Source organism: Dendropsophus ebraccatus, chromosome 7 (assembly GCF_027789765.1).
Source record: "Dendropsophus ebraccatus isolate aDenEbr1 chromosome 7, aDenEbr1.pat, whole genome shotgun sequence".
NCBI lineage: Eukaryota > Metazoa > Chordata > Amphibia > Anura > Hylidae > Dendropsophus > Dendropsophus ebraccatus.
The window spans coordinates 134,820,098-134,830,781 of NC_091460.1; positions in this window are offsets into that span (position 1 = coordinate 134,820,098).

Genomic DNA, 10,684 nt, shown 5'->3' on the forward strand with positions numbered 1-10,684 from the left:
TATGAGCATCCGCTTTGATTCCTTTTTTCCATTGACTCCCATTATTAAAAAAAAAAAAAATGATCAAAATGTGTTCTTTTTTTAATGTACACAAAAATATTGTTGACCACGTGTCTGTGTATGCTATAAAAATGGATGCAATGGAAAAACTTATCAAACAGATGCTCACAAATCCATCTGTTTTTCCATCTGTTGCAAAAGCATAGTGTGAAACGAGCTTAAAGGGGTTATCCAGCGCTACAAAAACATGGCCACTTTTCCCCCTACTGTTGTCTCCAGTTCAGGTGCGGTTTGCAGTTAAGCTCCATTTACTTCAATGGAACTGAGTTTCAAAACCCCACCCAAACTGGAGACAAGAGTAGGGGGAAAAGTGGCCATGTTTTTGTAGCGCTGGATAACCCCTTTAAGAGTAAAATTTAAATACTATTTAGTGAATATTTCCTATTATTTTAATATCACTTTAGGAGTATATGAAATGTATGACAGACAGCTCTCAGCTCCTGCCGCTCAGGGCTAAAATCATCAGCCTTCTGTAGTCAGAGCCTTCTGTCTATGCTTGGAAGCTGGCAGCATGCAGTCATCACTTGGGGAAGCATTACTATTATGCAGTGAACTATAAGGGGTTAAGATAGCATGCAGTAAGCTTCCAGGCTTTATCTAGCGTGCTACCTTGTAAATGTATGCTTATATAGGTAATTGGGAGCGTCCTAGTGGAAAGACAGAGCTACAGTACACCCCATATATATATATATATATATATATATATATATATATATATTAAAACATTAATGACAGCAGGGAATGTTTGGTCTAAATGTGATAAAAAAAAACACTTTATCAGAGTGAAGTGAGCTGGATGTAAAAACTCTAATTTCCTTCTGTTTGTCTATATAGGTGACTTATACTCTATTGGTGACATATGGCGACATTAGGTTCTCTTGTGTACACATTTTACATTGCTTCCAATTTACCTTTTTCTGGCTGACGGTAACAGCTGTAACTCTCTCTTGCACCTGTCTCTTTAAACCCATGCTGTACATAGTCTATGGCTATGCTGTAAATTTACAATGTCTTTGAGCCTGGGCCTACAATACAGAATTAAATTAACTTTAAAGCAATGTCAGTATATGAGATATTATTAAGTAGAGTGATTTTTTTTGTGGCTTTTTTTTTACCTTCTTTTCTTGATGCACACAACCTGATTATAGTATTTTTTTAAGGGATTGCTTGTAACAGCAGGAGTCCTGGATCCACTGAACCACCTCTAGCAATAGCATAAGCTGCACCAGGGAGCAGAGTCTAAGGGGGCGTTGGTTTTCACCAGTGCCCACTGCAAGGTGGGCTGGACTTGATGCAGCAGGCGACCCCCAGGTCGCTGCCCCTGGCTTGGCTTGTTAGCGGATTCAGCCGGTGACATGTAGGCGGCAGGCAGGAACACAGCAGGCTGAAAAACAGGGCTGGTACCATGAGCAGCAGAAACCAGGGCAGGGACCAAGGGAGAGCTGTGACCACACGTTAGAAAGCATGCAAAGGGTCCAACACCATGGTCAGGGCAGGAATTTATAGGGAGGTATTTTATCCACATAAACCAATTAGGGACGTACTGTCCCTTTAAATTTCACAGTGCTGGCAAGCGGAAAAGCAAGCAGGAGCGTGGAGAGGTAAGACACCCTGCGTGGTTAAAGGGCAAAATGCCAGGCCCGAGTATGTGGGCTACCACAGCCATGACAATGCTATTGTATGTAAAATATTATCATGTCTCTTTCTGGAAGTTTCTTTTAATCACTGTGACTGCTGATGTTTAGAGACTATGTAAATAAAGGGCTTGGTGAGTTGTGACTGTTACCAGTCTGATTTATTATATGTAATTTGCATCCTTCACCAACCACTTAGCAATTTGCTAAGGTTTATGTGGATTTATGGCCACACCTTTCATTGAACTGCAAATCATTTTCAGTCCAGCGACAAATTATATGATATGTTATAAGTATATGTTGGAAAAGACACTTTAGGGTGCGTTCACACCTACAGGATCTGCAGCAGATCTGCAGCAGATTTGATGCTGTATTCAGTTATTTAAATGAAATCTGCTGCAGAAAATCAGCTGCAGATCCTGTAGGTGTGAACGCACCATTAAGGAGGAAATTGTAACTGGCTCAGTTGCCCCTAGCAACCAATCAGATTCCAATTTTCATTCCTCACAGACTTTTTGGAAAATGTAAGGTGGAATCTGATTGGTTGCTAGGGGCAACTGAGCCAGTTTCACTTTACACCATGTTTGATAAATCTCCCCCATTGTTTGCAACTTTAGTGTCGCATTATACTATGAGAATTTTGGGTGGTCCTGGGGTGGGGGGCTCATAGCCACCCAAACTTGACATATACTTTATGTGCTATATGGCCTCTCTGCTGCAGTTCTACCACTATTGATGCAAAATCACAGCAGACCTGCAGCAAGAAAGCCAAACAGCAATGTTCAGCAGGTCCTTAAGCATGTGACTATGATGTCACACAGGTTCTATGGAGTCTGCAGTGCACTGTAGAGGAGGAAATGAGCTGTGTGTGAGGGTCATTGGGGTTGAAAAGTCTGAGGTGAAAGGGGTGCAAGGTAATAAGTCTGGGGTAAGGGAGGCAGGGTAACCATTGTAGAGTCAGGGTGGGGGTGGTGGCTTTGTAAGGGTGACCAGCCTGAGGTCAGGGGGTTAGCAGGTAGACCAGCCTGTGGTGAGGGGAAAGTTTTTAGAACTTTTTTTTTTATGAATTGCTTATTTAAACATGTACTTGTAGTTTTATGGACATCGGGGGGGGGGGGGGGAATTTATCAAGACTAGTGGTTTCTGCTTTTTCGCTAACTTTTCCATGTCGCTATATTATGTTGAAAATGGAGTATAGCAGCCACGGAATTACCAATCATTCTTAAATTTTTTTGCCTCGGGCAGAAATAAGGTCAGAATCTTTTCTTCCATGCACGATAGTAAAATAGTAATCTAAAAAAATTATATATAGATACTGATGTAAAAGATTTTATTGGGAATTGATTTCGACAACATTTTACCTACAGCTCAGTGAGTGGAAATTTAGCGTAACAAGATATATGGGCTACTTCATTTAGGTCAAATATCAAAACAAATGGAGGTTTATACTGACATGTTTAGGGTCTGACTGATGAGGACTGCTCACAGGACCTGCAGATTATATTTCACAGTGGCAAAGGTCGTACCTTATAAAATAACTTAGTTAATTGATGTCAATCTCTTGGCTGCGGTATTGATTATGTTTACACTATATAAGTAATAGGAATAGAAAAAAAATAAAATAATTAGTTGATTGTCTAATATAAGTGCAAAATTGTACTAATGTATGTATTATAATAGTATTCTGTTACCAAAATGAACTTAACCTCTTCTAGAAGTAAACTAATATGGAACTTTAAAACTTTTTATTTGATTGTTGTAGAGCCATAACTTGCTTACTTTTTCAACAGCATGTAAGTATAAGAGATTACTGTGATTGGCTGTACGATTAGCTTCATTACATACGGTATGTACACGCTATAAAAACGCAACGTTGAGGTGAATTTTCTAACAGTCTTTCCTGATTTTAGTGCCGTTCAGTAGGGAGAGTGAAAGGAGCAGGGACAGCATCTGAATGTAGTTAGGCAGCAATATTCACAGTGGTAGTTGGTCAGTGTAGGGAGGGAGAGCTGACCGAGTAGTGCTTAGAACGTTGTGAAATTGTCAGTGTAGGTAGGGTGACAGAATCCAGCGTTTTAGCACTATAAGGATTTATTTCTTAACCCTGTAGTGACCAGGCCTTACTTGTTGATGATGTACCTCACAGTGTATGGAGCAGGAGAGACAGTTGATGATGTACCTCACAGTGTATGGAGCAGGAGGGATAGTTGATGATGTACCTCACAGTGTATGGAGCAGGAGGGGGTGTTACTCTCAGTGTACAGGGAAAGAGAGAGGGGGTGATGTACCTCATAGTGTACGGGACAGGGGAGAATAATGCACCTCACAGTATACAGGGTTGGGGGGGGGGGTGATGTAAGTCACAGTGTATGGGCAAGAGGGGGATGTACCTCACAGTGTACAAGACAGGTGGGGGAGGGTGATGCACCTCACAGTATACAGGGCAGGAGGGAGTGATGTACCTCAGAGTGTAGGGGCAGAAGGGATGATGATGTACCTCGCAGTGTACAGGGCAGAATGGGGGTGATGTACCTCACAGTGTATGGGGTAGGAGGGGGGTAATGTACCTCACAGTGTACGGGGTAGGAGGGGGGTAATGTACCTCACAGTGTATGGATCAGGAGGGTGGATGTTACTCTCAGTGTACAGTGCAAGAGGGAGGGTGTGATGTATCTCATAGTGTACGGGGCAGGGGAGGATAATGCACCTCACAGTGTACAGGGGAGGTGGGGGAGGGTCATTCACCTCACAGTATACAGGGTGGGGGGGGGGTGATGTACCTCATAGTGTACGGGGCAGGGGAGGATAATGCACCTCACAATGTACAGGGGAGGTGGGGGAGGGTCATTCACCTCACAGTATACAGGGTGGGGGAGGATGATGCACCTCACAGTATACAGGGCAGGTGGGGGAGGATGATGCACCTCACAGTATACAGGCTTATCACTCTTGGGCTCCACGTCAGTGCACCTGCACACTGAAGGGGGGGGCAGGGGGCCCAAGTTAGATGGACAGCCCGGGGCCCATGGTGCATTTTATCCACCAGTAAAGCATGTGTATTTATAACTACATGCTCTAAATATACAATTATCACTCATAATTGTGAGGCTTTACTATGACCGCAGTGATTTATTTACGTCCATTTGCTATGTTTAGAAGACAATTTGCAATTTTCACTGAAGAATCCAGGAACATGTGGGAGACATCCTGCATAATAGAGATAAACCAGAAGCATGTCATTTTAATGAGGTAAACTAAGATGACCCAAGGGTCTTCAAATTTCTAGCACTTAAGTTTCATGCCCCCCTATCCAGAAAGGTTAGTGGGATCAGGTCATTTTGATTGATGTTCCGGTTGAATACGGTATATCCATCAGGACTGAAAAAAAAAAAAACTTTGCCTGCTATATGTAAATTATAATTCTATCGGCTGTATGCAGATGCTGATATCATTTACTCGCATTTGCCGATGTGGGTCATAACCACCTCACCAGTGTACGGTCCTTTTACGTGCATTGGGGATCAAGATACTTATTATGTCTACAGTAAGAGAGACGTGGATGTCTTAATAGACATGCATAGTTATCATGTTTATTCATAAACTCTTTAAATTAGTAGAGTCTTATGTACATTTATGTATATAACCCAGAATAACTTAATTTTCCACTAGGTCTTATGGGGATACTTGATATTATCTTACAGCTATGTATGCATTTGTGATGATAATAATGACTTTGGCTGTCCATTTGCAACACGGCGCTTCCTGTGTTTTGACTCTACTTTTTATTTAATTTTTTTCAAATATTCTAAACAAAGGAAGTCCCGTGTATTTCAGATCATCTGCGCTTACAGAGAGAAGGCAGTCATGTGATTGATAGACACATTAAGCCGTAACTCTCAGCACTGGCAGGAATTCCTGTGTTTCGTTTCTTTTTTCAGGCTATGTTTACACTACGTAAGTTCCGTGGAAATCACGGCCGTTGTTTCAACAGCCATGATTTCCACAGAACTTACATAGTGCTGTAGGCTGAAGCGATCCCGGACGGAGTGCATACACATGGTATACACTAGGGATTGTTCGAACCTGCCGAGATTCGGGTTCGTACGAACCCGAACTCTCGGCAATGATTCCCGCTGTCTTCCTCCTCCGTGGAGAGGGTGGATACAGAGAGAGGGCCGCCTGGAAAACTGGGATACAGCCATAGCCATAGGCTGTATCCCAGTTTTCCAGGCGGTCCTCCCGCTGTAACCACCAGCTGCACAGAGCGGCCAGACAGCGGGAATCTGATGCCGAGCGTTCGGCAGGTTCGGACCATCCTTAGTATACACTTCGGCCAGGATCCCTAGCGGCGCCGCGAGAAACTGACATGTCAGTTTTCTGCGGCCGCTATTCAGTGAACATAACCCTTATTTGTACCAAACACAAACACATGGACCAGGCACTGCCTATAGTGGCAAGGTTGCCCAGTCACTGACATATAGGAAAACTAAACATAATACAAAGAGCAATGTCAGCTATAACTAATCTGCACTCCAAAAATGATGATAGACGCAAATACTTTATTGGGTACATCTCATAGGTAGAGATGAGCAAAGCAGCCAAAAAAATCATTTTGTGAGCTTTGCGAATTTTGGGTGAAACTCGTCAATATGTCAATCAGCCAGTCAGTCATCCAATCTAATGAAAACCAACCTGTATAACACAGTAGGAGTAGAGTGCGAGCACTGATTATGTAAGGCGCACGCTCCATTCACTGATCCCAGAAAATTGGTATAACTTAATAGGAGTTTACAGTGCCCAGTGAGTGAATAATATGGAATGTGTCTTCTCTGGTCTCAGTGAATTCCTATAGGACACCAGTTACTTGGTAAACTGGACACTTGGTTGGCAGCTATAACAAACAGTCCCCCACAATCAGCCCTCCTTTCCTCTCCTCTCTGTCCCTATATCGCTCTGTTAGTCTCTCCCTGCTCTGCTTTAACTTCCTGCTGCCATCCTGCTCTCTCCTCCACACACAGCCGACTGGCCGCCTCCATTACCTCCGCCTTATATAGAGAGGGAGGTGCTGACATCACAGAGGGGCCTACAGCTGATTGGTCAGGCGCCAGGATTATTGTTAATCCCTTCCTCCCACCCAGTGACGCTCCAGACAGCATGTGCGGCTGCCATTTAGGTTTTTTTTTTTGCAAATTTCCTTAACGAATGGGCGGGATTTACGTCCCGATTTGCAGCAAATTTTTATTCGCTATATTTGCTTTGCTCATCTCTACTCATAAGCGATAAGTAATACAAGGACCATTAACTACAAAAACATGTCACGGGACAAACCGGCATGCATAGTTTGTTTACAAGACCTAATCCTAGAACAGAGCATGTGCAAACCTGCCTGTATGTTTGAACAATGTTAAAGGGCAAGTGCTTATATGTATAGTTCTAAAAAACAAACAGTGCCCCGCCTGTCCTCGGGTTGTGTGTGGTATTGCAACCTGGATACATACATTATAGTGTAACTACAGTATCACACACACTAAACATCTATGTTTTTTAACCCCTACTGCAACCCTATTGTTTTCCTATCAGTGTAGTAATACGGAAAGCAACATAAGCAATATTTAAAAAAAAAAAATCCTAGATCCCTTTTTAAATGTCATGTTTGTTTTAGTTGTTTTATCTAATTTTATATGCATTTATCTAATTAGTTACATTAAGAATAATGAAGTGGATTAGTAATTGGAAGCTTCATATCTATTACCTATGGGAGCATCTTAGTAGTCTAGATAAATGTCATCAGACAGGAAACTAATGAAATAACAAATTAACACAAATTAGGATCAATTAAATTAATTAGAAATATGAAAATGAATAATCTCATATGAAAACAATTTATAAATAGGCTAAATAGGGGATAAAGTGGAGGAAAAGAAATGATCTGATATATATGAAAGGGGTATTATGCTCAAAAATAACTTTTCATTTGTTGCTTCCCATAACTTAACAAACAGCAGATTTTTACCATTCAGTCCTCCTCCGGATTCCTCCTACATCATCTTCAGGTCCCCAACTGAGTGATCCCCCTACACTTCAGACACAGACTCATCTGGGGGTGACAACCAGCTCAGCCCATCACTGTCCACAGCACTGACCCATCTTGTCCAGTAATTGGACACGCTATTGTTTATACTAGAGGTATTCTAGCAGACGTACTATGTGGTACTACTCACTCGTCATCTGCTCATACTATGAGTAAATGATGGGAGGAGGAGTACAGCGTACATGTGTCCCACAGCACCGAGCAAGGAGGGAGGGGGAAGGTAGTTAGATGCACAGGCTCCTCTCTCCCTTCCTGCTCGATGCCCTCCATACATTGATTGAATACATTTATGGAATACTTTGGGGAGCAAGGACACTTGGTCCCCAAAGTATTCCATAAATGTATTCAATCAATAAAGCATAGTTTACATTACATTACATTTACATAGACATCCATAGAAACAATACAGTGCCATAGACATCCACATATAGTGCGCCCCCTGCTGGACACTCCATAGGAATTACAACTGATTCGTGACATCACAGTTTTTAACAGAATCTGAAGCCTGCCTGCCTGATAAACTAAATTAAGGGAAATAGCAGTATATGTGCATAATTAATGTACATTAGGAATGTGCCTTCTTTCTATAAGTAATAACATATTAAAAAACATGTTTTGGCCGTAATTGTCCTTTAACGTTTTTATGTCATTCATTAATTATTAATTAATTGACAAACCGTACCACAAGGGCCCTGCAGTTTGCTTAAGTTCATTTTATGTTAAGTTCATATTTTCATCTATTACAATGTACTATTAAAATTCCTGACACTACTTTAGTTGAGCACAAACTACTGGTAGTAAAGGAGTACCTGAAGGACTGCTCACTCACTCTATTTTGTATATTTCCTAGTTGAGCAGTTGCTCAATACTACAATTACCAAAATGCATTGCTTACCTTCAGCTCTCCATCACAGCCCTCCCACCCAGTCTACTGCCCTCCCAAAGCGCTCCTTCCAGTTCCACATCCAAAGCAGCTACAAGATATTGCTCTACACAGCAGACTATCTTTCCACACAGCAGGTTGGCAAAAGCTGATGTATCATTTCCTGTCTGTCTGTGGCATTGTTCAGCACAAAACATGCCCTAAACATACCTCATTCTTGTCTACATGTCCGAAGAAAGATTTATTTGTATATCTGTACATGACAGGGAGATGTGATGTAGGCAGAAGTGGTTTGGCAGATCCAGCCAAGCCTTATGAGACAGCAAAGGATGATGTGTTGTCACATTGTATAGTTCTTTCATTTTCCACTTTTCATCTAGTACAATTAGTAATTTTATGTAGCTCTTGGGCTAATAGTTTTATCCCCCCCCCCAAAAAAAAAATTCTAATACTATAGTACCCCTTTAAGCAAAGCTTTAAGGGTATAAACACACACACCGTATACGCAGCGTATTTACTGCTGCGATACGCAACAAATACGCAACAAATACGCAGCAGATTAAATCTAAAAAACTGAACACAGCATCAAATCTGCAACATCAAATCTGCTGCAGATCTGCTGCGTATTTGCTGCGTATCTGCTGCGTATACGGTGTGTGTGTTTGTACCCTTAAAGGAATATAAACTGTGCGTAATATTAAAAACTGTAAATAAAAATGTTAAGCCAAAATACGACTTCTGTTAAGTTTTTCAGAGATTAGTCTGGCAATCATACTTTTAGGTATTTCACAGTAATAATGTTTTACAATATTAAGTTTTCTTTTTCAGATATTAAAAAGGAAAAGAAAGATGCTGTTTCATAGGCCAACTCGCCTTTATTATGTTGGATATAACAAAAACTATTCAGCGAAATCCATATTAAAATTTACAATGAAATAAATATTTTGAAATTAGTTACATTCAACCAAAATTAAAAACTAGAGAGACTTTGACCACAAAGGTTTCATTATAACAATAAAAATAACAATAATAATAATATTCTAAGCTCATTAAAAACAGAACATTCTGGACTTATAAATATATTACTTTGAATTGTTGAGGCTAGATTCACATTGTGCTTTTGTTTCCCTTCAACTATGTATTTTATAGACTTTAGAAGGAAAAAAAGCACATGGATTGTAAAAACAGATGCTGCTGTTTTTGCCAAACAAAAAACAGTGGTTGACCATGTTTTTGTCAAAATTAAAAATAAGGCAAAAGAAGCAGTGCAATTGAGGGGGGGGAGGGGAATCAGTGTAAACTGAGCCTTAAAGAGAACCTGTCACCAAGACAATGCTATCTAATTTATCAGCACCATGTTATAGAACAGGAAGAACTGATCAGATTGATATATATCTTTGTGGGAAAAGATTCAGTGTAACTTGTAATATATTGATGGAAATCCCTGCTCATTCTGTGATAAGGAGTCCAGTGGGCGGAGTCACTCAATGGACTTGACTCTTTAGCATGGAAAGATCAGAGATTTCAATCAATAAATTATGAGTTATCCTGAAGCTTTCCCCATAAAGCTATATATCAATCTGCTAAGTTCTTTCTGCTCTATAACATAATATTGATAGCTTAGGTAGCATTTTTATGGTGACGGGTTATGTTCATATTTGTATTCAGGCTTGTGTTAATAATGTCAATATATATATATATATATATATATATATATATATATATATATATAGTGCTATGAGGTCCCATTGACTTATGAAAGGGTCCAATCAGAATATAAGGAAGAATAGTTCTACATTCTGTATCATTTTTTTTTTTTTATTATTATTTTTTGTTATTAAAAACCTCTCTGCCACAACCAGTATAGTATAATGTTCACCAGCCAGTGAAACTAAGTACTATAAAAAAAAATGATATTGGCAGGGGGTGTAGTCAGATACTGGTGTAGACAGACGTGTGGTGAGGAGCTCCATCTAAAGATAGCCGTTGCCACCATATAACTGCACATTGGGAGCC